This window comes from Peromyscus eremicus, unplaced genomic scaffold, assembly GCF_949786415.1.
Source record: "Peromyscus eremicus unplaced genomic scaffold, PerEre_H2_v1 PerEre#2#unplaced_110, whole genome shotgun sequence".
Classification (NCBI taxonomy): Eukaryota; Metazoa; Chordata; class Mammalia; order Rodentia; family Cricetidae; genus Peromyscus; species Peromyscus eremicus.
Genome location: NW_026734349.1, coordinates 267475 through 293019, shown reverse-complemented (window position 1 = coordinate 293019; position 25545 = coordinate 267475). Strand labels below are relative to the sequence as shown.

Genomic DNA, 25545 nt, shown 5'->3' with positions numbered 1-25545 from the left:
CTCATTTATCTATCCTCCTCTACCTCCACCTCCACCTCTATCTCTGTCTTTCTCTGTCCCTCGCTCCTATGTACAGTCCCATCCCTGGTATCCAGGTTAGCTAGGCCATGTTCAGTAGGGAAATGCTTTTCACTCCTCAACAGGAAGCCTTCCTTCAATGAGCACTGAAAGTCTCCAGAGGCTCTCCTCCACACTGCTGAAATCTTCCATGATGAAGCCTAGAAGAAAATCACTCTCCCTGCCACCTGGAGACAAGCCTGTCTATGCTCTTCCAAATCTCCCTCTCTACAAAGCTTCCTGGAGACTTTTGCTGTGGCTAAAAAGGGAGCTTCCTGGTGATGGGGGTGGGTGTGGAGGACCTGACTTCATGGACCTGCCTGTCATTCCACTTTAAAGGACGGTACTGCCTCCTTCCCAATGGTTCCTACACAATGCTCTTACCAACCACGCTCTGGCATGCCCCTGAGCCCTAATCCACACACACGAAGCACCACTCCAAACCTTGTACTCACCTGAGCTGGATCTGAAGGATGGAGCCCTAAAAGGCTTCCCTACATGCAAACCTGTTCTTCCTCTACATCCCAGAGCTGACAACCATAACTCGTACATACTGTGCCTCTCAGGCACTGCTATGACTTCTCACAGTACTGGGCCACAATAATCCCAGGTATACACACACACACACACACACACACACACACACACACAAACACACACACACACACATACACAAAAGCGCTCCTGCATGCTTAGCAGTTGTAGGACTCCAGATAGTGCCCTCTGTTAATTTCAGAGCCTTCTCTAAGTATTCTTCCTGCTGAGATGATGTCTGGACATGAGAATGCAGGACAAGGGGCTTTTGGACCTTTGATGGTGGGAGTTCTTCCTGGGTTTAATGCAAATGAAGCTAGGCAGGAGAAGACAGGACTATGTGTGTCCTGAATGACACAGAGGAGGCTTGTCAGGGGAAGCACGGGCTGTGAAACCTGGCCACTATGGTACCTAAGTCCTGCCTGGCCTCTTTGTGAGCACCCCTGAGTCCAAACCCTGTTCTGGATGCTTCTACTGGAATTCACCTTGAGCCACCACACTGCCATACTGGGTACGAACAATCAGGTTGGATAGGATGATGATTGGGGAGTTGAGGGTTCCAGATCCCTTACAGGGATCTGGGGATGTGGCTCTGGAGCTGGAACCTTTTCTAACAGGTCCCAGTGCCTAAATTCAACCTGTAGCACAACTCAAGAGAAAAGCCAGTTGTAAAAAAAACAAAAGGCAAGCCAGAGAGAAGTCCAGGCAGCCAGAGAGGAGAGGGGATGGCAGGAGGAGAGAAATGGATGACAGACATTTGGCCAAGGTGGCTAGCAACCAGGCCTGAGACCCTGAGCACCTCCCAGAGATGCAGGGCAGAGTTTGTGTGGTCCCCGGAAGTGAGCTGTGGATACTGCTAGGGAGGCTCAGACAAAAGCTAGGGGGTCCCGGGGTGGCCTTGTGTACCACCTTAAGGGCAGGCGGGCTGGCACGGAGGCAGGAAAAGTTCCACACAACCACCCCCATGCAGCCCAGGCTGCACAATCCTCTGCAGAGTGCTCCTCTCCTGCTCCCAGACATGGCAGCCACAGGACCCGGGAGGCTGTGCTTCCGTGAACCCCCAAGCCAGCCACGTTTCGCCCGCCCGGAGCCTGTCATCTGGACCCTGCTTCCTCCTGGAGCTCTCCTGGGTCATGGAGTGGGCCAGAGAACCACTTTGGTCCTGGGGGACCCAGGCGGGAGCCCTTCCCTAGGCGGCACGCCTCCATTTCCAGGGTAGCACAGGGACCTGCTGGCGGAATTGGCAAACTGAATCCTCGGGATGGCAGCAGGGCACAGAGATTGCCAAGGGCCAAGGGCGAAGGGTGCTCTCTCTCCGCCCTTCACAAAGCAAAAAAAAAAAAAAAAAAAAAAAAAAAAGCCAAAGCTCCAAGATGGAGGACAACCATCTAGCCTAGGACTGGAGAGACATGCCACTCTAGGGCTGCTGCTAGGGATTCAGTGGTGTGCAGAAGGTGAGGGTGTGGTGTGTAGATGGGGGTAACAGACTTGAACTGGTTCCTCCATTGTAACCTCCATGCACTGCACTTCCCTGACACACTGGGCTTTGTGCCAGCCCCTGAAGGCCCTGCCTGAGGGTATGGTGGGGTGCAGGGAGAGAGGGCAGGTGGTGGAGGGTGTCATGGAGGGGGCCAAGTGGGGAGTGTGTGGATGTGGGGGCAGGCTCACTTGAGAGTCTGAGCCACACCCTAAGGAAGTCCTCCACAAACCACATCTGGACTATAGGGGAGGAGCCAAAGAAACATAATAATGGGGTTGGGGTTCGGGGCAGAGCATCGCCCCCTAGCTGCCAAACCAGGGTATTCTAACAGCTGCATCCCTACCCTAGCCCAGCCTTCACCCCAGACACACAGACACACACAGACACACACACAGACACACACACACACACACACCGACACACACACACACACACACACACACACACACACACACAGCAGCTTTCAGAGATCCAGTGGCTGTCTACATGACTCCACCCACCAGGGTGACCAGTACAGCTTCCATCATGGCCTTGGGTCTGCTGACCCAAGCTTCCAGGTCAAGGTGGCCCGGCAAGAGGGGCCTCCAAGGCTGTACCCGGTTCTTCTAAGGCAGTGGGATGGAAGGTGTTACACCAAGGGAGACGACCACCCAACTCAATGGGACCCTAGACCCAGCTCAGGCTTCCCACCTTGCAGAAGGCCGCTCCAGGATGGACACAAGGCAAAAGGGCAGGCAGCTGTGTATGCTTGTAAGGGATGCAGAGTCAGCGGCCTTAGTCCCGTGTCCCAAATCCGATGGTCTAATACTAAGATGGGAGAAGAAGGACTTCCTTCCAAAACCTTGGCCTTGGTAGTGATGAGTGTTCAGATGGATGCTGCCCCACATCATGCGAAGCAGGGACCATAAGGCCCGGGACATCCACAACCTTGCCTCAACAGGCAGGGCGTCCAGGTCCCTGAGGTGAAGACAAGAACACATCAAAAGAAGAAACATTGCACCCACATGCCCTCTTGCCCTACCAAACCCTGGGCCCAGGCCCCCACCTTAACCGTCTCCTAGGCAGCACCAGGCAACCATTCTGACCTATGTCCACCTCTGTCACAATCTCTCTCCTCTGCACAGCCCTCCACCTCCCACCCCTAACCTCACACCTCCCGACCCTACCCTACACCAAATACCAGGCACCACTCAGGAAACTTCTCTTTCCGTTCTCTAACTTCCCCAAGACCCTGTCAGGCATGGAACTCTCTGTATCCTCTGTGGACACCCACCTACCTGTGGCAGGGCCTAGGAACACACACGACTCGGCTCTCTCAAGAGATTCCAAGTGGACCGAGGACAAGGTAACATAGAATCTGAGGGACAAAAAGCAATTCTCACTCTTAACACCAGGATGCCTACAGCACGCATCCACCCTGTGTGTCCTTATGGATTTCCCTAAACATTCCAGGTGTCCTGACACAAATTTCTCTCCACGGGCCCAGACCCATGGAACAGAAAAAAGTGTCCACAGACAGAGTGGGTCTCCCCACCAGCCTGCATGAAAATAACACCAACAATCACGAAAACACCCAACACCCCACAGGCAGATTCTCATTTGCTCTCCCACCCTCTCTCCTGCTGTCACCCCCCTCTCTCATTTATCTATCCTCCTCCACCTTTACCTCCACCTCTATATCTGTCTCCCTCTATCCCTCACTCCTATGTACAGTCCCATCCCTGGTATCCAGGGTAGCTAGGCCATGTTCAGCTGGTGGGAGTGGAGGCCCTGAATTCCTAGACCTCCCTGGCAGGCCACTCCAAACAACAGTCATGCCACCTTTCTGATGGTTCCTTCACAATGCTCTCATCCACGATGCCCTGGCACCCCCCTGAGCCCCAAACTACACACAGGATGCACCACTTCAAACCTTGTGCTCACCTGAGCTGCAGCTGAAGAAAAGAGCCTTAAAAGACTTCCCCTACATGCAAACCGGTCCTTCCCCTACATCCCAGAGCTGACCACCACAACTCGTACATACTGAGCCTCTCAGGCACTGCTATGTCTTCTCTCAGGACTAGGCCACAATAATCCCAGGTATACATGCACACACACACACACACACACACACACACACACACACACACAAACAAACAAACACAGACACACACACAGACACACACACACACACACACACACACACACACACACACACACACACAAAAGCGCTCCTGCATGCTTAGCAGTTGTAGGACTCCAGATAGTGCCCTCTGTTAATTTCAGAGCCTTCTCTAAGTATTCTTCCTGCTGAGATGATGTCTGGACATGTGAGTTCAGGACAAGAGGTTTTCGACTTTCACTCTGGGGGTTCTCCCCGGGTATAAGATAAGTCCAGCTAGGCAGGAGAAGACAGGACTATGTGTGTCCTGCATGAAACAGAGGAGGCTTTTCAGGGGAGGCAGGAGCCATAAAACCTGGCCACTATGTTACCTAAAGTCCTGCCTGGCCTCTTTGTGAGCACACCTGAGTCCAAATCCTGTTCTGCCTGCTTCTACTGGAATTCACCTTGAGCCACCACACAACCATACTGAGTACGAACAATCAGGTTGGATAGGATGATGATGGAGGGTTGAGGGGTCCAGACCCCTTACAGGGATCTGGTGATGTGGCTCTGGAGCTGGAACCTTTTCTAACAGGTCCTAGTCCCTGAATTCCACCTGTAGCACATTTCAAGAGAAAAGCCAGGTGTAAAAGAAACAAAATGCAAGATAGAGAGAAGGCCTGGCAGCCAGAGAGGAGAGGGGATGTAAAGAAGGGAGTTAAATGGATGACAGACATTTGGGCACAGGGGCTAGCAACCAGGACTGAGACCCTGAGCACCTCCCAGAGAAGCAGGGCAGAGTTTGTGTGGTCTCCGGAAGTGAGCTGTGGATACTGCTAGGGAGGCTCAGACAAAAGCTAGGGGGTCCCGGGGTGGCCTTGTGCACCATGGTACAGGTAGGCGAGCTGGCACGCAGGCAGGAAAAGTTCCACACAACCACCCCAATGCAGCCCAGGCTGCACAATCCCCTGTGGAGAGGTCCTTTCCTGCTCCCAGACATGGCTGGTCACCTGGACCCTGCTTCCTCCTCCAGCTGTCCTGGGTCACGGAGCAGGCAAGAGAACCTCTTTGGTCCTAGGGGACCCAGGCGGGAGCCCTTCCATAGCCAGACCACCTCCATTTCCAGGGAAGCTCAGGGACTTGCTGGCGGAATCGGCAAACTGAAAATTCGTGATGGCAGCAGTGCACCGAGAATGCCAAGGGCCAAGAGCGAAGGGTGCTCTCCCTCCGCCCTATGGAAAGCAAAAAAAAAGCCAAAGCTCCAAGATGGAAGCCATTTATCTAGGCTAGGACTGTCCAGACATTGTGCTCTAGGGCTGCTGCTAGGGATCCGAGGGTGTGCAGAATGTGAGGGTGTGGTGTGTAGATGGGGGTCACAGACCTTAACTGGTTCCTCCATTTTAACCTTTAAGCACTGCACTTTCCCTGACATACTTGGCTTTGTGCGAGCCCCTAAAGACCCTGCCTGTGGGTATGGTGGGGTGTGGGGAGAAGGGACTGTTGGTGTAGGTTGTCATGGAGGGGGCCAAGGGGAGAGTGTGTGGATTTGGGAGCAGGCGCATTTGAGAGCCTGAGCCAGACCCTAAGGGAGTCCTCCACAAACCACATCTGGATTCTAGGGGAGGAGCCTCACAAACATACTCATGGGGTTGGGGTTCAGGATCGTAGCCCCCAGCAGCCAAACCAAGGTATTCTCACAGCTGCATCTCTGCCCCTTTCCAGCCATCACCCAAGAAACACACACACACACACACACAAACACACACACACACATATACACACACAGCTGCTTTTAGAGATTCAGCAGCTGTCTACATGACTCCACCCAGCAGAGTGACCCTTACAACTCCTTGGGTCTACTGACCCAAGCTTCCAGGTCAAGGGTCCAGCAAAGAAGGGGCATCCCAGGCTGACCCCGGACTTGCTAGAGCAGTGGGGTGGTGGTGTCCCAGAACCAAGAGCACACGGGAAATTGTGTCACCAGGGGAGACTACCGCCCAACTCAATGGGACCCTAGGCCCAGCACCAGGTTCCCACCTGGCAGAAAGCCGCTCCCGGATGGACACAAGGGAAAAGGGAAGGCAGCTGTGTACACTGGTCACGACTCCAGGGTGGGGGGCCTGAGCTTCGTGTCCCATGGTCCGATGGTCTAATATTGAGATAGGTGAGGAGAAGGGCTTCCTTCCAAAACCTTGGCCTCCAAGGTGAAGTGCATGCAGGTGGATGCTGCCCCACATCACCAGGAGCAGGGACCACTGGAGGTCGGGGACATCCACAACCTCGCTTCAACAGGCAGGCCAGCCAGGGCCCTGAGGTGGAGACAAGGACACATCAAAAGAAGAAACATTGCACCCACCTGCCCTCTTGCCTACCAAACCCTGGGCTCATGTCTCCTGGGCAGCACCAGGCAACCATTCTGACCTACCTCTAGCTCTGTCACAATCCCTCTCCCCTGCACAGTCCTCCACCTCCCACCCCTAACCTCCCACCTCCCAACCCTACCCTACACCAACTACCAGGCACCACTCAGGAAACTTCTCTTTCCGTTCTCTAACTTCCCCAAGACCCTGTCAGGCATGGAACTCTCTGTATCCCCTGTGGACACCCACCTACCTGTGCCAGGGCCTAGGCACACACAGGATTCAGCTCTCTCAAGAGATTCAAGTGGACCGAGGACAGGCAAAATAAAAAGCTGAGGGACAAGAAGCAATTCTCACTCTTAACACCAGGATACCTGCAGCACCCACCCACCCTGTCTGTCCTTATGGATTTCCCTAAACATTCCAGGTGTCCTCACCAAAATTCCCTCCAGGGGCCCAGACCCATGGAACAGAAAAAAGTGTTCATAGACAGAGTGGGTCTGCCCACCAGCCTGCATGAAAAAAAACACCAACAATCACGAAAACACCCAACATCTCACAGGCAGATTCTCATTTGCTCTCGCCTTACTTTCCTTCTCTCATTTAGCTATCCTCCTCTACCTCCAACTCCACCTCTATCTCTGTCTTTCTCTAGGCCTCACTCCTATGTACAGTCCCATCCCTGGTATCCAGGGTAGCTAGGCCATGTTCAGTTGGGAAATGCTTTGCACTCCCAACAGGAAGCCTTCCTTCAATGAGCAGTGAAAGTCTCCAGAGGTCCTCCTCCACACTGCTGACATCTTCCATGATGGAGCCTAGAAGAAAATCACTCTCCCTGCCACCTGGAGACAAGCCTGTCTATGCTCTTCCAAATCCCCCTCTCCACAAAACCTCCTGGAGACATTTGATGAGGCTAAAAAGGGAGCTTCCTGCTGCTGGGGGTGGAGGCCCTGACTTCCTAGACCTGCCTGGCAGGCCACTCTAAAGGATGGTCCTGTCACCTTTCCGATGGTTCCTACACAATGCTCTCATCCACCATTCCCTGGCACGTCCATGAGACCCAAACCACAGACACAATGCACCAGTCTAAAACTTGTGCTCACCTGAGCTGGAGCTGAAGGATGGAGCCCTAAAAGGCTTCCCTACATGCCAACCTGTCCTTCACATTCAACCCTGGCCTGACTATCATAACTCTTAAATACTGTGCCTGTCAGGCACTGCTTATGGACGCTCACAGGATTAGGCCACAACAAACTCAGGCACACACAAACAACCAATACACATACACACACACACACACACACACACACACATACACACACACACACACACACACACAGAGCAGTTCTAGGACTGCAGATAGTGTCCTCTGTTAATTTCAGAACCTTCTTTAAGTGTTCTTCCTGCTGAGATAATGTCTGGACAGGGCAGTGTAGGACAAGTGGCTTTGTTAACTTTATCCTGGGAGTTCTCCTTGGGTTTAAGGCAAAGGGAGCTAGGCAGGAGAACACAGGAAGGAGTATTTGAACTGCTTGTGTCTTGCATCCCAGAAGGGAGGCTTGTCAGGGGAGGTAGGGGCTGTGAAACCTGGCCTCCATGGCACCTAAGTCCTGCCTGGCCTCTTTGTGAGCACCACTGAGTCCAAAACCTGCTCTGGATGCTTCTACCAGGATTCACCTTGAGCCACCACACTGCCTTACTGGGTAAACACAACCAGCTTCCATAAGATGATAATGGGGCGGGAGGAGCTTTCAGACCTCTTGTAGGGATCTGAGGATGTGACTCTGGAGCAGGAACATTTTGAGACAGGTCCCAGTCCATGAATTCCACCTGTAGCACAGCTCAAGTGGAAAGCTATTTGTAAAAGGAACAAAAGGGAAACCAGAGAGAAGGCCTGGCAGTCAGAGAGGAGAGGGGATGTCAGGAGAAGTTAAATGGATGACAGACATTTGGCCAAGGTGGCTAGCAACCAGGCCTGAGACCCTGAGCACCTCCCAGAGATGCAGGGCAGAGTTTGTGTGGTCTCCGGAAGTGAGCTGTGGATACTGCTAGGGAGGCTCAGACAAAAGCTAGGGGGTCCTGGGGTGGCCTTGTGCACCACGGTAAGGGCAGGCGGGCCAGCACAGAGTAGGAAATTTCCCCACAAGGACCCCCATGCAGTCCAGGCTGCACAATCCCCTGCGGAGAGGTCCTCTCCTGCTGCCAGACATGGCGGCCACAGGACCCAGGAGGCTGTGCTTCCATGACCTGCAAGCCAAGCCTCGTAGTGCTCGCCCGGAGCTGGTCACCTGGACCCTGCTTCCTCTTCCAGCTCACCTGGGTCATGGAGCTGACAAGAGAACCGCTTTGGTCCTGGGTACCCAGGTCAGAGCCCTTCCCTAAGCCACTGGCCTCCATTTCCGGGGAAGCACAGGGACTTGCTGATGGAATCAGCAAACTGAATCCGCGTGATGGCAGCAGTGCACCGAGAATGCCAAGGGCCAAGGCAGAAGGGTTCTCTCCCTCTGCTCTCTGCAAAGCAAAAAATAAAAATAAAATTAAAAAAACAAAAAACAAAAAACAAAAAACAAAAAACAAAGCTGTGCTACAAAGCTCCAAGATGGAGGTCAACCATCTAGGCTAGGACTGGCCAGACAGGGGCTATAGGGAGGCTGCTAGGGATCCGAGGGGGTAAGGGTGTGGTGTGTAGAATGGGGTCACAGACCTTAACTGGTTCCTCCATTGGTTCCTCCATGCACTGCACTGCCCTGAGACACTGGGCTTTGTTCCACCCCCTGAAGACCCTGCCTGAGGGTATGGTGGGGTGAGGGGAGAGGGAGCTGGTGGTGGAGGGTGTCATGGAAGGGGCCAAGCGAGGTGTGTGTGGATGTGGGAGCAGGCACACTTGAGAGCTTGCCCCAGACCCTAAGGGAGTCCTCCACACACCACATCTGGATTCTAGGGGAGGAGCCTCAGAAACATACTCATGGGGTTGAGGACCAGGGGCTCAGCCTCGCCCCCTAGCTGCCAAGCCAAGGTATTCTCACAGCTGCATTTCTGCCCTTGCCTGCTCTCACCCCAAACACACACACACACACACACACACACACACACACACACACACAAAGACACAGACACAGACACACACAGACACACACACACACACACACACACACACACACACACACACACACACAAAGCAGCTTTCAGAGTTCCAGCAGTTTTCTACATGAATCCACCCACCAGGGTGACCAGTACAGCTGCCAGGATGGCCTTGGGTCTTCTGGCCCACCCTTCCAGGTCAAGCCGGCCACCCAAAAAGGGGCCTCCCAGGCTGACTCTTGTCCTGCTAGGGCAGTGCCTTGGATGTGACCCAGAACCCTGAGCACAAGGGAAGATTTCAAACCAAGTGAGACGACCACCCAACTCCATAAGACGCTAGGTCCAGCACGGAAGTCCCACCTGGCAGAAGGCCGATCCCGGATGAACACAAGGCAAAAGGGCAGGCAGCTGTGTGCACTGGACAAGACTCCAGGGTCGGGGGCCTGAGTCCCGTGTCCCATGCTCCGATGGTCTGATATTGAGATACAAGAGGAGAAGGGCTTCCTTCCAAAACCTTGGCCTCCATGGTGAAGTGAATTCAGGTGGATGCTGTCCCATATCAACAGAAGCAGGGACCACTGGGGGCCCGGGACTTCTACAACCTCACCTCAACAGGCAGGCCAGCCAGGGCCCTGAGGTGGAGACAAGGACACATCAAACGAAGAAATATGGCACTCACCTGTCCTCTTGCCTACCAAACCCTGGGCTCAGGCCCCCACCTTAACCGTCTCCTAGGCAGCACCAGGCAACCATTCTGACCTACTTCCAGCTCTGTCACAATCTCTCTCCTCTGCACAGCCCTCCACCTCCCACCCCTAACCTCCCACCTTCCGACCCTACCCTACACCAACTACCAGGCACCACTAAGGAAACTTCTCTTTCCATTCTCTAACTTCCCCAAGACCCTGTCAGGCATGGAACTCTCTGTATCCTCTATGGACACCCACCTACCTGTGGCAGGACCTAGGCACACACAGGACTCAGCTCTCTCAACAGATTCAAGTGGACCGAGGACAGGTAACATCAAAGCTGAGGGACAAGAAGCAATTCTCACTCTTAACTCCAGGATGCCTGCAGCACCCACCCACCCTGTGTGTCCTTATGGATTTCCCTAAACATTCCAGGTGTCCTCACACAAAATTCTCTCCAGGGGCACAGATTCATGGAACAGAAAAAAGTGTCCATAGACAGAGTGAGTCTGCCCACCAGCCTGCATGAAAAACAGCCAAAAACTAGAGAACACCCAACACTCCACAAGCAGATTCTCATTTGCTCTCCCACACTCTCTCACCCTGTCCCTCCCCCCTCTCTCTACCTGTCGCCCCCCTCTCATTTATCTATCCTCCTCTACCTCCACCTCCACCTCTATCTCTGTCTCCCTCTGTCCCTGTCTCCCATGTACAGTCCCATCCCAGGTATCCAAGGTAGCTAGGCCATGTTCATTTGGGAAATGCTTTGTATTCCCCAACGGGAAGCCTTCCTTCCATGAGCACTGAAAGTCTCCAGAAGCCATCCTCCACACTGCGGACATCTTCTTGATGGAGCCTAGGAGGAAATCACTTTCCCTGCCACCTGGAGACAAGCTTGTCTATGGTCTTCCAACTCTCCATCTCTACAAAGCCTCCTGGAGACATTTGGTGAGGCTAAAAGGGGAGCTTCCTGGTGCAGGGGGTGAGGTTGGAGGCCCTGACTTCATAGACCTGCCTGGCAGGCCACTCCAAAGGACAGTCCTGCCACTTACCCGATGGTTCTGACACAATGCTCTCAGCCACCATGCCCCGGCACACCCCTGAGCCCCAAACCACACACAGGATGCACCACTGAAAACCTTGTGCTCACCAGAACTGGAGCTGAACGATGGAGCCTTAGAAGGCTCCACTACATGCCAACCTGTCCTTCCCTCAACCCTGGCCTGACCACCATAACTCTTACATACTGTGCCTCTCAGGCACTGCTTATGGACACTCACAGGATTAGGCCACAACAAAACCAGGAACACACAAACACCCAATACACACACACACACACACACACACACACACACACACACACACACAGAGCAGTTCTAGGTCTACAGATAGTGTCCTCTGTTAATATCAGAGCCTTCTTTAAGTGTTCCTCCTGCTGAAATGATGTCTGGACAGGGCAGTGCAGGACAACGGGCTTTTTGAACTTGACCCTGGGAGTTCTCCCTGGGTTTAAGGCAAAGGGAGCTAGGCAGGAGAACACAAGAAGGAGTATGCGCCCTGCATGTATCCTGCATGACACAGAGCAGGCTTGTCAGGGGAGGCAGGGACCATGAAACCTGGCCACCATGGTACCTAAGTTCTTCCTGGCCTCTTTGTGAGCACCCCTGAGTCCAAACCCTGGTCTGGATGCTTCTACTAGGATTCCCCTTGAGCCACCACACTGCCTTGAGCACTTGGATCACTGGGTACACACAACCAGCTTGCATAGGATGATGATGCAAGGGGGGGGGACCTCGCAGACCACTTGTAGGATTCTGGGGTTTTGCTTTGGAGCAGGAACCTTTTCTGACAGGTTCCAGTCCCTGAATTCCACCTGTAGCACAGCTCAAGTGCAAACCCTGTCAAAGGAACCAAAGGCAATCCAGAGAGAAGGCCTGGCAGCCAGAAAGGAGAGGGGCTTTCAGGAGAAGTTAAATGGATGACAGACATTTGGCCACAGTGGCTAGCACCAGACCTGAGACCCTGAGCACCTCCCAGAGATGCTGGGCAGAGTTTGTGTGGTTTCTCAAAGTGAGCTGTGGATACTGCTAGGGAGGCTCAGACAAAAGATGGGCGGTCCTGCGTGGCCTGGTGCACCACGGTAAGGGCAGGCAGGCTGGCACACAGGATGTTTCCCCAAAACAACCATGATGCAGCCCAGGCTGCAAAATCTCCTGTGGAGAGGTCCTCTGCTGCTGCCAGACATGGCGGCCCCAGGACCTGGGAGGCTGTGCTCTTGCCACCGGCAAGCCAAGTCTCGTGGCCCCGCCCGGAGCTGGTCACCTGGACCCTGCTTCCTCCTCCAGCTCTCCTGAATCAAGGAGCGGGCAAGAGAACCTCTTTGGTGCTGGGAGACCCAGTCGGGAGCCCTTCCCTAGCCAGCCCGCCCCCAAATCCAGGGAAGCACAGGGACTTGGTGGCGGAATCGGCAAACTGAATCCGCGTGATGGCAGCAGTGCAATAGAATGCCAAGGGTCAAGGACGACAGGTGTTCTCCCTCTGCCCTTCGCACAGCAAAAAAAAAAAAAATTAAAAATTGAAAAAAGCCAGAGATCTCCTCCCAAGCTCCAAGATGGAGGCCAACCATGTAGGCCGGGACTGGACAGACATGAGGCTCTAGTGCTGCTGCTAGGGACCCCAGGTTGATCAGCAAGTGGGGGTGCGTGGGCAGATTGCGGTTACAAACCTTAACAGGTTCCTCCATGCCCTGCACTGCCCTGAGACACTCGGCTTTGGGCGCTTACCAGCCCAGAAGGCCCCGCCTGAGAGTATCATGTGGTACCTGGAGAGGGGCCAGGTGGTGGAGGGTGTGATGGAGGGAGCCAAGTGGGGAGTGTGTGGATGTGGGCATAGAAGCTCTTGAGAGCCTGCACCAGACCCTAAGGGAATCCTCCACAAACCACATGCCAATCTGGACTATAGGGGAGGAGCCTCAGAAACATACTCATGGATTTGGGGACCAAGGGCTATGCGTCACCCCCTAGCTGCCAAACCAGGGTATTCTCACAGCTGCATGCTGCCCTTGCCCCGCTAGAACTCCAAACACACACATACACACACACACACACACACACACACACACACACACACACACACACACGAGTAGCTTTCAGAGATCCAGCCACTGTCTACATGATTCCACCCACCAGGGTGACCAGTACAGCTGCCAGGATGGCCTTGGGTCTGCTGACCCAAGCTTCCAGGTCAAGGCTCCAGCCAAGAGGGGCCTCCCAGGCTGACTCTGTTCCTTCTGGGGGCAGTGGGGTGGTGATGTCCCAGAACCCAGAGCACAGAAGAAGGTGTCACACCAAGGGAGACGTCCAACCAACTGAATGGGGCCCTAGGCCCACCCCCGGGCTTCCCACCTGGCAAAAGGCTGCTCCCTGATGGACACAGGGCAAAAGGACATGCAGCTGTGGGAACTAGTCGGGGCTCCAGGATAGGGGGACTGAGTCCTGTATCGTCCCATATCCCATGGTCCCATTGACTAATATATAATGGGAGAGGAAAATGGCTTACTTCCAAAACCTTGGTCTTGGAAGTGATGTGCATTCAGATGGATGTGCCCCACACCATCCACAGCAGGGACCACAAGGGGCCAGGGACATGCACGACCTCGCCTAAACAGGCAGGCCGTCCAGGTACCTGAGGTGGAGACAAGGACACATCAAAAGAAGAAACATTGCACCCACCTGCCCTCTTGCCTACCAAACCCTGGGCTCAGGCCCCCACCTTAACCGTCTCCTAGGCAGCACCAGCAACCATTCTGACCTACCTCCAGCTCTGTCACAATCCCTCTCCCCTGCACAGTCCTCCACCTCCCACCCCTAACCTCCCACCTCCCCACCCTACCCTACACTAACTACCAGGCACCACTCAGGAAACTTCTCTTTCCGATCTCTAACTTCCCCAAGACCCTGTCAGGCATGGAACTCTCTGTATCCTCTATGGACACCCACCTACCTGTGGCAGGGCCTAGGCACACACAGGACTCAGCTCTCTCAACAGATTCAAGTGGACCGAGGACAGGTAACATCAAAGCTGAGGGACAAGAAGCAATTCTCACTCTTAACTCCAGGATGCCTGCAGCACCCACCCACCCTGTCTGTCCTTATGGATGTCCCACAACATTCCAGGTGTCCTACACAAAATTCCCTCCAGGGGCACAGATCCATGGAACAGAAAAGTGTCCATAGACAGAGTGGGTCTCCCCACCAGCCTGCATGAAAAACAGCCAAAAACTAGAGAACACCCAACACCCCACAAGCAGATTCTCATTTGCTCTCCCACACTCTCTCACCCTGTCCCTCCCCCCTCTCTCTCCCTGTCGCCCCCCAAACCCTCTCATTTATCTATCCTCCTCTACCTCCACCTCCACCTCTATCTCTGTCTCCCTCTGTCCCTGTCTCCCATGTACAGTCCCATCCCTGGTATCCAAGGTAGCTAGGCCATGTTCATTTGGGAAATGCTTTGTATTCCCCAACGGGAAGCCTTCCTTCCATGAGCACTGAAAGTCTCCAGAAGCCATCCTCCACACTTCTGACATCTTCTTGATGGAGCCTAGAAGGAAATCACTCTCCCTGCCACCTGGAGACAAGCTTGTCTATGGTCTTCCAACTCTCCATCTCTACAAAGCCTCCTGGAGACATTTGGTGAGGCTAAAAGGGGAGCTTCCTGGTGCAGGGGGTGAGGTTGGAGGCCCTGACTTCATAGACCTGCCTGGCAGGCCACTCCAAAGGATAGTCCTGCCACCTACCCGATGGTTCTGACACAATGTTCTCAGCCACCATGCCCCGGCACACCCCTGAGCCCCAAACCACACACAGGATGCACCACTGAAAACCTTGTGCTCACCAGAACTGGAGCTGAAGGATGGAGCCTTAGAAGGCTCCACTACATGCCAACCTGTCCTTCCCTCAACCCTGGCCTGACCACCATAACTCTTACATACTGTGCCTCTCAGGCACTGCTTATGGACACTCACAGGATTAGGCCACAACAAAACCAGGAACACACAAACACCCAATACACACACACACACACACACACACACACACACAGAGCAGTTCTAGGTCTACAAATAGTGTCCTCTGTTAATATCAGAGCCTTCTTTAAGTGTTCTTCCTGCTGAGATAATGTGTGGACAGGGCAGTGTAGGACAAGTGGCTTTGTTAACTTTATCCTGGGAGTTCTCCTTGGGTTTAAGGCAAAGGGAGCTAGGCAGGAGAACACAGGAAGGAGTATTTGGACTGCATGTGTCTTGCATCCCAGAAGGGAGGCTTGTCAGGGGAGGTAGGGGCTGTGAAACCTGGCCTCCATGTCACCTAAGTCCTGCATGGCCTCTTTGTGAGCACCCCTGAGTCCAAACCCTGGTCTGGATGCTTCTACTGGGATTCACCTTGAGCCACCACACTGCCTTACTGGGTAAACACAACCAGCTTCCATAGGATGATAATGGGGCGGGGGGAGCTTTCAGACCCCTTGTAGGGATCTGAGGATGTGACTCTGGAGCAGGAACATTTTGAGACAGGTCCCAGTCCCTGAATTCCACCTGTAGCACAGCTCAAGTGGAAAGCTATTTGTAAAAGAAACTAAAGGGAAGCCAGAGAGAAGGCCTGGCAGCCAGAGATGAGAGGGGATGGCAGGAGGAGATAAATGGATGACAGACATTTGGCCACAGTGGCTAGCAACCAGGCCTGAGACCCTGGGCACCTCCCAGAGATGCAGGGCAGAGTTTGTGTGGTCTCTGGAAGTGAGCTTTGGGTACTGCTAGGGAGGCTCAGACAAAAGCTAGGGGGTCCTGGGGTGGCCTTGTGCACCACGGTAAGGGCATGTGGGCCAGCACAGAGTAGGAAATTTCCCCACAAGGACCCCCATGCAGCCCAGGCTGCACAATCCCCTGTGGAGAGGTCCTCTCCTGCTGCCAGACATGGCGGCCACAGGACCCGGGAGGCTGTGCTTCCGTGACCTGCAAGCCAAGCCTCGTAGTGCTCGCCCGGAGCTGGTCACCTGGACCCTGCTTCCTCTTCCAGCTCTCCTGGGTCATGGAGCTGACAAGAGAACCGCTTTGGTCCTGGGTACCCAGGTCAGAGCCCTTCCCTAAGCCGCTGGCCTCCATTTCCGGGGAAGCACAGGGACTTGCTGATGGAATCGGCAAACTGAATCCGCGTGATGGCAGCAGTGCACCGAGAATGCCAAGGGCCAAGGCAGAAGGGTTCTCTCCCTCCGCTCTTTGCAAAGCAAAAAAAAAAAAAAAAAAAAAAAAAAAAAAAAAAAAAAAAACATTAAAAAAACAACAAAAAAAAAAAACAAAAAAAAGAAAAAAAAAACAAAGCTGGGCTACAAAGCTCCAAGATGGAGGGCAACCATCTAGGCTAGGACTGGCCAGACATGGGCCTGTAGGGAGGCTGCTAGGGATCCGAGGGTGTTCAGGGGGTAAGGGTGTGGTGTTTAGAATGGGGTCACAGAACTTAACTGGTTCCTCCATTGGTTCCTCCATGCACTGCACTGCCCTGAGACACTGGGCTTTGTTCTATGGCCTGAAGACCCTGACTGAGGGTATGGTGGGGTGAGGGGAGAGGGAGCCGGTGGTGGAGGGTGTCATGGAAGGGGCCAAGCGGGGTGTGTGTGGATGTGGGAGCAGGCACACTTGAGAGCTTGCCCCAGACCCTAAGGGAGTCCTCCACACACCACATCTGGATTCTAGGGGAGGAGCCTCAGAAACATACTCATGGGGTTGGGGACCAGGGGCTCAGCCTTGCCCCCTAGCTTCCAAGCCAAGGTATTCTCACAGCTGCATTTCTGCCCTTGCCTGCTCTCACCCCAAACACACACACAAACACACAAAGACACAGACACAGACACAGACACACACACACAAACACACACACACACACACACAAAGACACAGACACAGACACAGACAGACACACAGAGACACAGAAACACACACACACACACACACACACACACACACACACACACACCACAGCAGCTTTCAGAGTTCCAGCAGTTTTCTACATGAATCCACCCACCAGGGTGACCAGTACAGCTGCCAGGATGGCCTTGGGTCTTCTGGCCCACCCTTCCAGGTCAAGCCGGCCACCCAAAAAGGGGCCTCCCAGGCTGACTCTGGTCCTGCTAGGGCAGTGCCTTGGTGGTGACCCAGAACCCTGAGCACACGGGAAGATTTCAAACCAAGTGAGACGACCACCCAACTCCATGAGACGCTAGGTCCAGCATGGAAGTCCCACCTGGCAGAAGGCTGCTCCCGGATGGACACAAGGCAAAAGGGCAGGCAGCTGTGTGCACTGGTCAAGACTCCAGGGACGGGGGCCTGAGTCCCGTGTCCCATGCTCCGATGGTCTGATATTGAGATACGAGAAGAGAAGGGCTTCCTTCCAAAACCTTGGCCTCCATGGTGAAGTGAATTCAGGTGGATGCTGCCCCTTATCACCAGAAGCAGGGACCACTGGGGGCCCGGGACTTCTACAACCTCGCCTCAACAGGCAGGCCAGCCAGGGCCCTGAGGTGGAGACAAGGACACATCAAAAGAAGAAATATTGCACTCACCTGCCCTCTTGCCTACCAAACCCTGGGCTCAGGCCCCCACCTTAACCGTCTCCTAGGCAGCACCAGGCAACCATTGTGACCTACTTCCACCTCTGTCACAATCCCTCTCCTCTGCACAGCCCTCCACCTCCCACCCCTAACCTCCCACCTTCCGACCCTACTTTACACCAACAACCAGGCACTACTCAGGAAACTTCTCTTTCCGTTCTCTAACTTCCCCAAGACCCTGTCTGGCATGGAACTCTCTGTCTTCTATGGACACCCACCTACCTGTGGCAGGGCCTAGGCACACACAGGACGCAGCTCTCTCAACAGATTCAAGTGGACAGAGGACAGGTAACATCAAAGCTGAGGGACAAGAAGCAATTCTCACTCTTAACTCCAGGATGCCTGCAGCACCCACCCACCCTGTCTGTCCTTATGGATGTCCCACAACATTCCAGTTGTCCTCACATAAAATTCCCTCCACAGGCACAGATCCATGGAACAGAAAAAAGTGTCCATAGACAGAGTGGATCTGCCCACCATCCTGCATGAAAAACAGCCACAAACTATAGAACACCCAACACCCCACAGGTAGATTCTCATTTGCTCTGGCCTCACTTTCTCTCTCTCCTCCTTCCCCCTCCCACTTCTGTCTCTCTCTCTCTCTCTCTCTCTCTCTCTCTTTCTCTCTCTGTGTCTCTCTGTCTCTGTCTCTCTCTCTGTCTGTCTGTCTCTCTCTCATTTATCTATCCTCCTCTACCTCCACCTCTATCTCTGTCTTTCTCTGTCCCTCGCTCCTATGTACATTCCCATCCCTGGTATCCAGGGTAGCTAGGCCATGTTTAGTTGGGAAATGCTTTGCACTCCCAACAGGAAGTCTTCCTTCAATGAGCACTGAAAGTCTCCAGAGGTCCTCCTCCAAACTGCTGACATCTTTAATGATGGAGCCTAGAAGAAAATAACTCTCCCTGCCACCTGGAGACAAGCCTGTCTATGCTCTTCCAAATCTCCCTCTCTACAAAGCCTCCTGGAGACATTTGCTGAGGCTAAAAAGGAATCTTCCTGGTGCCTGGGTGAGGGTGGAGGCCCTGACTTCCTAGACCTGCCTGGCAGGCCACTTCAAAGAATGGTCCTTCCACCTTCCTGATGGTTCCTACACAATGCTCTCATCCACCATGCTCCGGGACGCCCCTGAGGCCCAAACCACACACAGGATGCACCACTCCAAACCTTGTGCTCACCTGAGCTGGAGCTGAGAATGAAGCCCTAAAAGGCTTCCCTACATGCCAACCTGTCCTTCCCCTACATCCCATAGCTGGCCATGAGAACTCTTATACACTGAGCCTCTCAGGCACTGCTTACGGCTTCTCACAGGACTAGAACACAATAATGCCAGGTGTACACACACACACACACACACACACACACACACACACACACACACACATAGACACATCACAGTTCTAGGACTTCAGATAGTGCCCTGTTATTTTCAGAGCCTTCTCTAAGTATTTTTCCTGCTGAGATGATGCCTGGACATGTGAGTGCAGGACAAGAGGCTTTCCGACCTTTGACCCTGGGAGTTCTTCCTGGGTTTAAGGCAAAGGGAGCTAGGCAGGAGAACACAAGAAGGAGTATGCTGACGGCCTGGTTGTCCTGCATGACACAGAGGAGGCTTGTCAGGGGAGGCAGGGACCATGAAACCTGGCCACCATGGTACCTAAGTTCTGCCTGGCCTCTTTGTGAGCACACCAATGTCGATGCTTCTACTGGGATTCACTTTGAGCCAGCACACTGCCTTACTGGGTACACACAACCAGCTTGCATAGGATGAGGATGGGGGGGCGGGGCTGGCAAACCACATGTAGGCATCAGGGGATGGGGCTCTGCAGCAGGAATCTTTTTGGACAGGTCCCAGTCCCTGAATTCCACCTGTAGCACAGCTTAAAGGGAAACCTTGTCAAAGGAACAAAAGGCAAGCCAGAGAGAAGGCCTGGCAGCCAGAGAGGAGAGGGATGTCAGGAGGAGATAAATGGATGACAGACATTTGGCCAAGATGGCTAGCAACCAGGCCTGAGACCCTGAGCACCTCCCAGAGATGCTGGGCAGACTTTGTGTGGTCTCCGGAAGTGAGCTGTGGTTACTGCTGGGGAGGTACAGACAAAAGCTAGGGGGTCCCTGCGTGGCCTTGTGCACCACGGTAAGGGCAGGCGGGCCGGCACACGGGTAGGAAATTTGCCCAAAATGACCATGATGCAGCCCAGACTGCACAATCCCCTGTGGAGAGGTCCTCTCCTGCTCCCAGACATGGCGGCCACAGGACCCGGGAGGCTGTGCTTCCATGAACCCCAAGCCAGCCACGTGTCGCCCGCCCGGAGCTGGTCCCCTGGATTCTGCTTCCTCCAGCTCTCTTGGGTCATGGAGCGGGCCAGAGAACCGCTTTGGTCCTGGGGGACCCAGGCGGGAGCCCTTCCCTAGCCGACCGGCCTCTCTTTCCAGGGAAGCACAGGGACTTGCTGGCAGCAACGGCAAACTGAATCCGCGTGATGGCAGCAGTGCACCGAGAATGCCAAGGGCCAAGGCAGAAGGGTGCACCCCCTCCGCCCTTGGCAAAGCCAAAGAAAAAAATAAAAAAGCCAAAGCTAGTCTACAAAGCTCCAAGATAGAGGCCAACCACGTAGGCTAGGACTGGCCAGACGTGCCGCTCTAGGGCTGCTGCTGGGGATCGGAGGGTGATCATCAGGTGGGGATGTGGTGTGTAGATGGGGCTCACAGACCTTAACTGGTTCCTCCACTGTTTCCTCCAAGCACTGCACTGCCCTGAGACACTGGCTCTGTGCCAGCCCCTGAAGGCCCTACCTGAGGGTATAGTGGGGTGCTGGGAGAGGGGGCGGGTGGTGGAGGGTGTCATGTAGGGGGCCAAGTGGGGACTGTGTGGATGTGAGAGCAGGCACACTGGAGAGCGTGAGCCAGACCCTAAGGGAGTCCTCTACAAATCACATGCCAATCTGAACTATAGGGGAGGAGCCTCACAAACATATTCATGGGGTTGGGGTCCAGGGTCTGTGCATCTCCCCCTAGCAGGCAAAGCAGGATGTTCTCACAGCTGCATCCCTGGACTCACCCCGCCCTCACCCCAGACACACAAACACACAGAGAAACACACACACACACACACACACACACACACACACACACACACACATTCACTGGCTGTCTACATGACTCCACCCACCAGGGTGACCAGTACAGCTGCCAGGATGGCCTTGGGTCTGCTGACCCAAGCTTCCAGGTCAAGGCGGCCAGACAAGAGGGTCCTCCCAGGCTGAACCCGGTCCTGCTAGAGCAGTGGAGTGGTGGACCCTGAACTGAGAGCACACAGGGAAGTGTGACAAGAAAGGGAGACGACCACCCAACTCAATGGGACCCTAGGCCCAGCACGGGCTTCTCACCTGGCAGAAGGCTGTTCCCGGATGGACACAAGGAAAAGGCAGGCAGCAGTGTGCAGTGGTCAAGGATCCAGGGACAGGGGCCTGAGTCCCCTCTTCCAGGGTCCCATGGTGTAATCTTGAGATGGGAGAGGAGAAGGGCTTCCTTCCAAAACCTTGGACTTGGTAGTGATGTGCATTCAGATGGAATTGCCCCAAATCATCTGAAGCAGGGACCACTGGGGGCCGGGGACATCCATAAACTCGCCTCAACAGGCAGGCCGTCCACGGCCCTGAGGTGACGACAAGGAAACATAAAAAGAAGAAACATTGCACCCACCTCCCCTCTTGCCTACCAAACCCTGGGCCCAGGCCCCCACCTTAACCGTCTCCTGGGCAGCACCAGGCAACCATTCTGACCTACCTCCACCTCTGTCACAATCTCTCTCCTCTGCACATCCCTCCACCTCCCACCCCTAACCTCCCACCTCCCGACCCTACCCTACACCAACTACCAGTCACCTCTCAGGAAACTTCTCTTTCTGTTCTCTAACTTCCTCAAGACCCTATCAGGGATGGAACTCTCTGTATCCTCTGTGGACACCTACCTACCTGTGGCAGGGCCTAGGCACACACAAGACTCAGCTCTCTCAAGAGATTCAAGCTGACCAAGGACAGGCAACATAGAAGCTGAGGGACAAGAAGCAATTCTCACTCTTAACACCAGGATGCCTGCAGCACACACCCACCCCACCACGCCCCTGAGCTCCAACCCACAAACAAAATGCACCACTCCAAACATTGTGCTCACCTGAGCTGGAGCTGAAGGGTGGAGCCCTAAAAGGCTTCCCCTACATGCCAACCTGTCCTTCCCCATCAACCTGGACCTGACCACAATAACTCTTATATACTGTGCCTCTCAGCCACCTCTTATGGACCCAAACAGGACTACACCACAATAAACCCAGGCACTCACAAACACCCAATACACACACACACACACACACACACACACACACACACACACACACAGAGCAGGTTTAGGACTCCACATACTGCCCTCTGTTAATTTCAGAGCCTTCTCCAAGTATTCTTCCTGTTGAGATGGTGTCTGGACAGGGCAGTGCAGGACAAGGGGCTTTTCGACCTTTGATCCTGGGGGTTCTACCTGGTTTAAGGCAAAGGTGAGCTAAGCAGGAGAACACAGGAAGGAGTATTCGGCCTGCATGTGTGTCCTGCATGACAGAGAAGAAGCTTCTCAGGGGAGGCAAGGGCCATGAAACCTGGCCTCCATGGTACCTAAGTCCTGCCTGGCCTGTTTGTGAGCACCCCTGAGACCAAACCCTGCTCTGGATGCTTTTACTGGGATTCACCCTGAGCCACCACACTGCCTTGAGCTCTGGATCACTGGGTACACACAGCCAGCTTGCATAGGATGATGATGGGGGGGGGGGTCCCAGACCAATTGTTGGATTCTGGGGATGTGGCTCTGGAGCAGGAACCTTTTCTGACAGGTCCCAGTCCCTGAATTCCACCTGTAGCACACCTCAAGTGGAAGGCCATTTGTAAAAGGAACAAAAGGCAAGCCAGAGAGAAGGCCTGGCGGCCAGAGAGGAGAGGGGATGGCAGGAGGAGTTAAATGGATGACAGACATTTGGCCACAGTGGCTACCAGCAACCAGGCCTGAGACCCTGATAACCTCCCAAAGAGGCAGGGCAGAGTTTGTGTGGTCTCCTGAAGTGAGCTGTGGATACTGCTAGGGAGGCTAAAAAAAAGTTAGGGGCTCCCTGGGTGGCCTTGTGCACCACGGTAAGGGCAGGCGGGTTGGCACTCTGGGGCGAAATTTCCCCACAAGGACACCAATGCAGCCCAGGCTGCACAATCCCCTGCGGAGAGGTCCTCTGCTGCTGCCAGACATGGCGGCCCCAGGACCTGGGAGGCTGTGCTTCCGTGACCCGCAAGCCAAGCGTCGTGTCGCCTGCCTGGAGCCGGTCACCTGGACCCTGCTTCCTCCTCCAGCTCTCCTGGGTCATGGAGCGGGCCAGAGAACCGCTTTGTTCCTGGGAGACCCAGGCGGGAGCTCTTCCCTAGCCAGCCGGACTCCATTTCCTGGGACGCACAGGGACCTGCTGGCAGAATTGGCAAACTTATTCCGCATGATGGCAGCAGTGCACCGAGAATGCCAAAGGCCAAGGGCGAAGGGTGCTCTCCCTCTGCCCTTCGCAAAGCAAAAAAAAATTAAAAATTTTTTTAAAAAAAAGTCAGCATTCTCCTGCCAAGCTCCAAGATGGAGGCCAACCATGTAGACCAGGACTGAACAGACATGAGGATCTAGGGCTGCTGCTAGGGATCCCAGCGTGTTCAGTGAGTGGGGGTGTGGTGGGCAATGGAGGTTACCGACCTTAACAGGTTCCTGCATGCCCTGCACTGCCCTGAGACACTGGGCTTTGGGCACATGGCAGCCCATGAAGGCCCCCCCTGAGGGTATCACGTGGTACCTAGAGAGGGGGCGGGTGGTGGACGGTGTGATGGAGGGAGCCAAGTGGGGAGTGTGTGGATGTGGGCATCGAAGCTCTTTAGAGCCCGCACCAGACCCTAAGGGAATCCTCCACAAACCACATGCCAATCTGGACTATAGGGGAGGAGCCTCAGAAACATACTCATGGATTTGGGGACCAAGGGCTGAACGTCACCCCCTAGCTGCCAAACCAGGGTATTCTAACAGCTGCATCCCTGCCCTTCGCCCAGCCTTCACCCCAGACACATAGACACACACACACAGACACACACACACACACACACACACACACACACACACACACACAGAAGCTTTCAGAGATCCAGTGACTATGTACATGACTCCACCCACCAGGGTGACCAGTACAGCTGCCAGGATGGCCTTGGGTCTGCTGACCCAAGCTTCCAGGTCAAGGTGGCCCGGCCAGAGGGTCCTCCAAGGCTGTACCCGGTTCTTCTAGGGCAGTGGGATGGAAGGTGTTACACCAAGGGAGATGACCACCCAACTCAATGGGGCCCTAGACCCAGCTCGGGCTTCCCACCTGGCAGAAGGCCGCTCCAGGATGGACACAAGGCAAAAGGGCAGGCAGCTCTGTGCACTTGTGAGGGATGCAGAGTCAGCGGCCTGAGTCCCGTGTCCCAAGGTCCGATGGTCTAATACTGAGATGGGAGAGGAGAAGGGCTTCCTTCCAAAACCTTGGACTTGGTAGTGATATGCGTTCAGATGGATGCTGCCCCACATCATCCGAAGCAGGGACCACGAGGCTTGGGGACATCCACAGTCTCTTCTGAACAGGCAGGGCGTCCAGGGCCCTGAGGTAGAGACAAGGACACATCAAAAGAAGAAACATTGCACCCACCTCCCCCCTTGCCTACCAAACCCTGGGCTCAGGCCCCCACCTTAACCGTCTCCTAGGCAGCACCAGGCAACCATTCTGACCTACGTCCACCTCTGTCACAATCTCTCTCCTCTGCACAGCCCTCCACCTCCCACCCCTAGCCTCCCACCTCCCAACCCTACCCTACACCAACTACCTACCAGGCACTACTCAGGAAACTTCTCTTTCCATTCTCTAACTTCCTCAAGACCCTGTCAGGCATGGAACTCTCTGTATCCTCTGTGGACACCTACCTACCTGTGGCAGGGCCTAGGCACACACAGGACTCAGCTTACTCAAGAGATTCAAGTGGACTGAGGACAGGCAACATAGAAGCTGAGGGACAAGAAGCAATTCTCACTCTTAACTCCAGGATGCCTGCAGCACACACCCACCCTGTGTGTCCTTATGGATTTCCCACAACATTCCAGGTGTCATCACACAAAATTCCCTCCAGGGGCACAGATCCATGGAACAGAAAAAAGTGTCCATAGACAGTGGGTCCTCCCAACAGCATGCATGAAAAAAACAACAACAAACTAGAGAACACCTGTAGATGTAACCAACCGTCTTATTAAATAAGAAACACAGAGCCGATTCAGAGAAGAAAGCCAAGAGGTCAGAACTAAGAGCCTTACCCTTCCTGCTTCAGCTATCCTGCTTCAGCCAAGAGAGCTCTCCGAAAAAAGGGCCTCTTGCTGTGTATATGTCTTTATATAGTCTAGATGTTCTGCCTTCTCATTGGTTGTAAACTAAACACGTGACTGCCTTGTCACTGCCTGTATGTACCGCCCTCCAGGTCCTTAAAGGCGTGGGCCACCACCACCACGCACTTGCTATGG

The 25545-nt window shown here is 54.2% G+C and overlaps 1 long non-coding RNA gene across 1 annotated transcript; it reads right to left on the bottom strand.

The window, feature by feature from the left end:
• Positions 1-10540: 10540 nt before the first annotated feature.
• On the bottom strand, positions 10541-24717 carry LOC131901552 (uncharacterized). The gene is made up of 6 exons (XR_009376775.1): positions 24368-24717; positions 21921-21998; positions 21333-21601; positions 14287-14364; positions 13843-13968; positions 10541-10624 (listed from the first exon to the last, which is right to left on the bottom strand). It is a non-coding gene; the product is annotated as an uncharacterized LOC131901552 (long non-coding RNA).
• Positions 24718-25545: the final 828 nt, after the last annotated feature.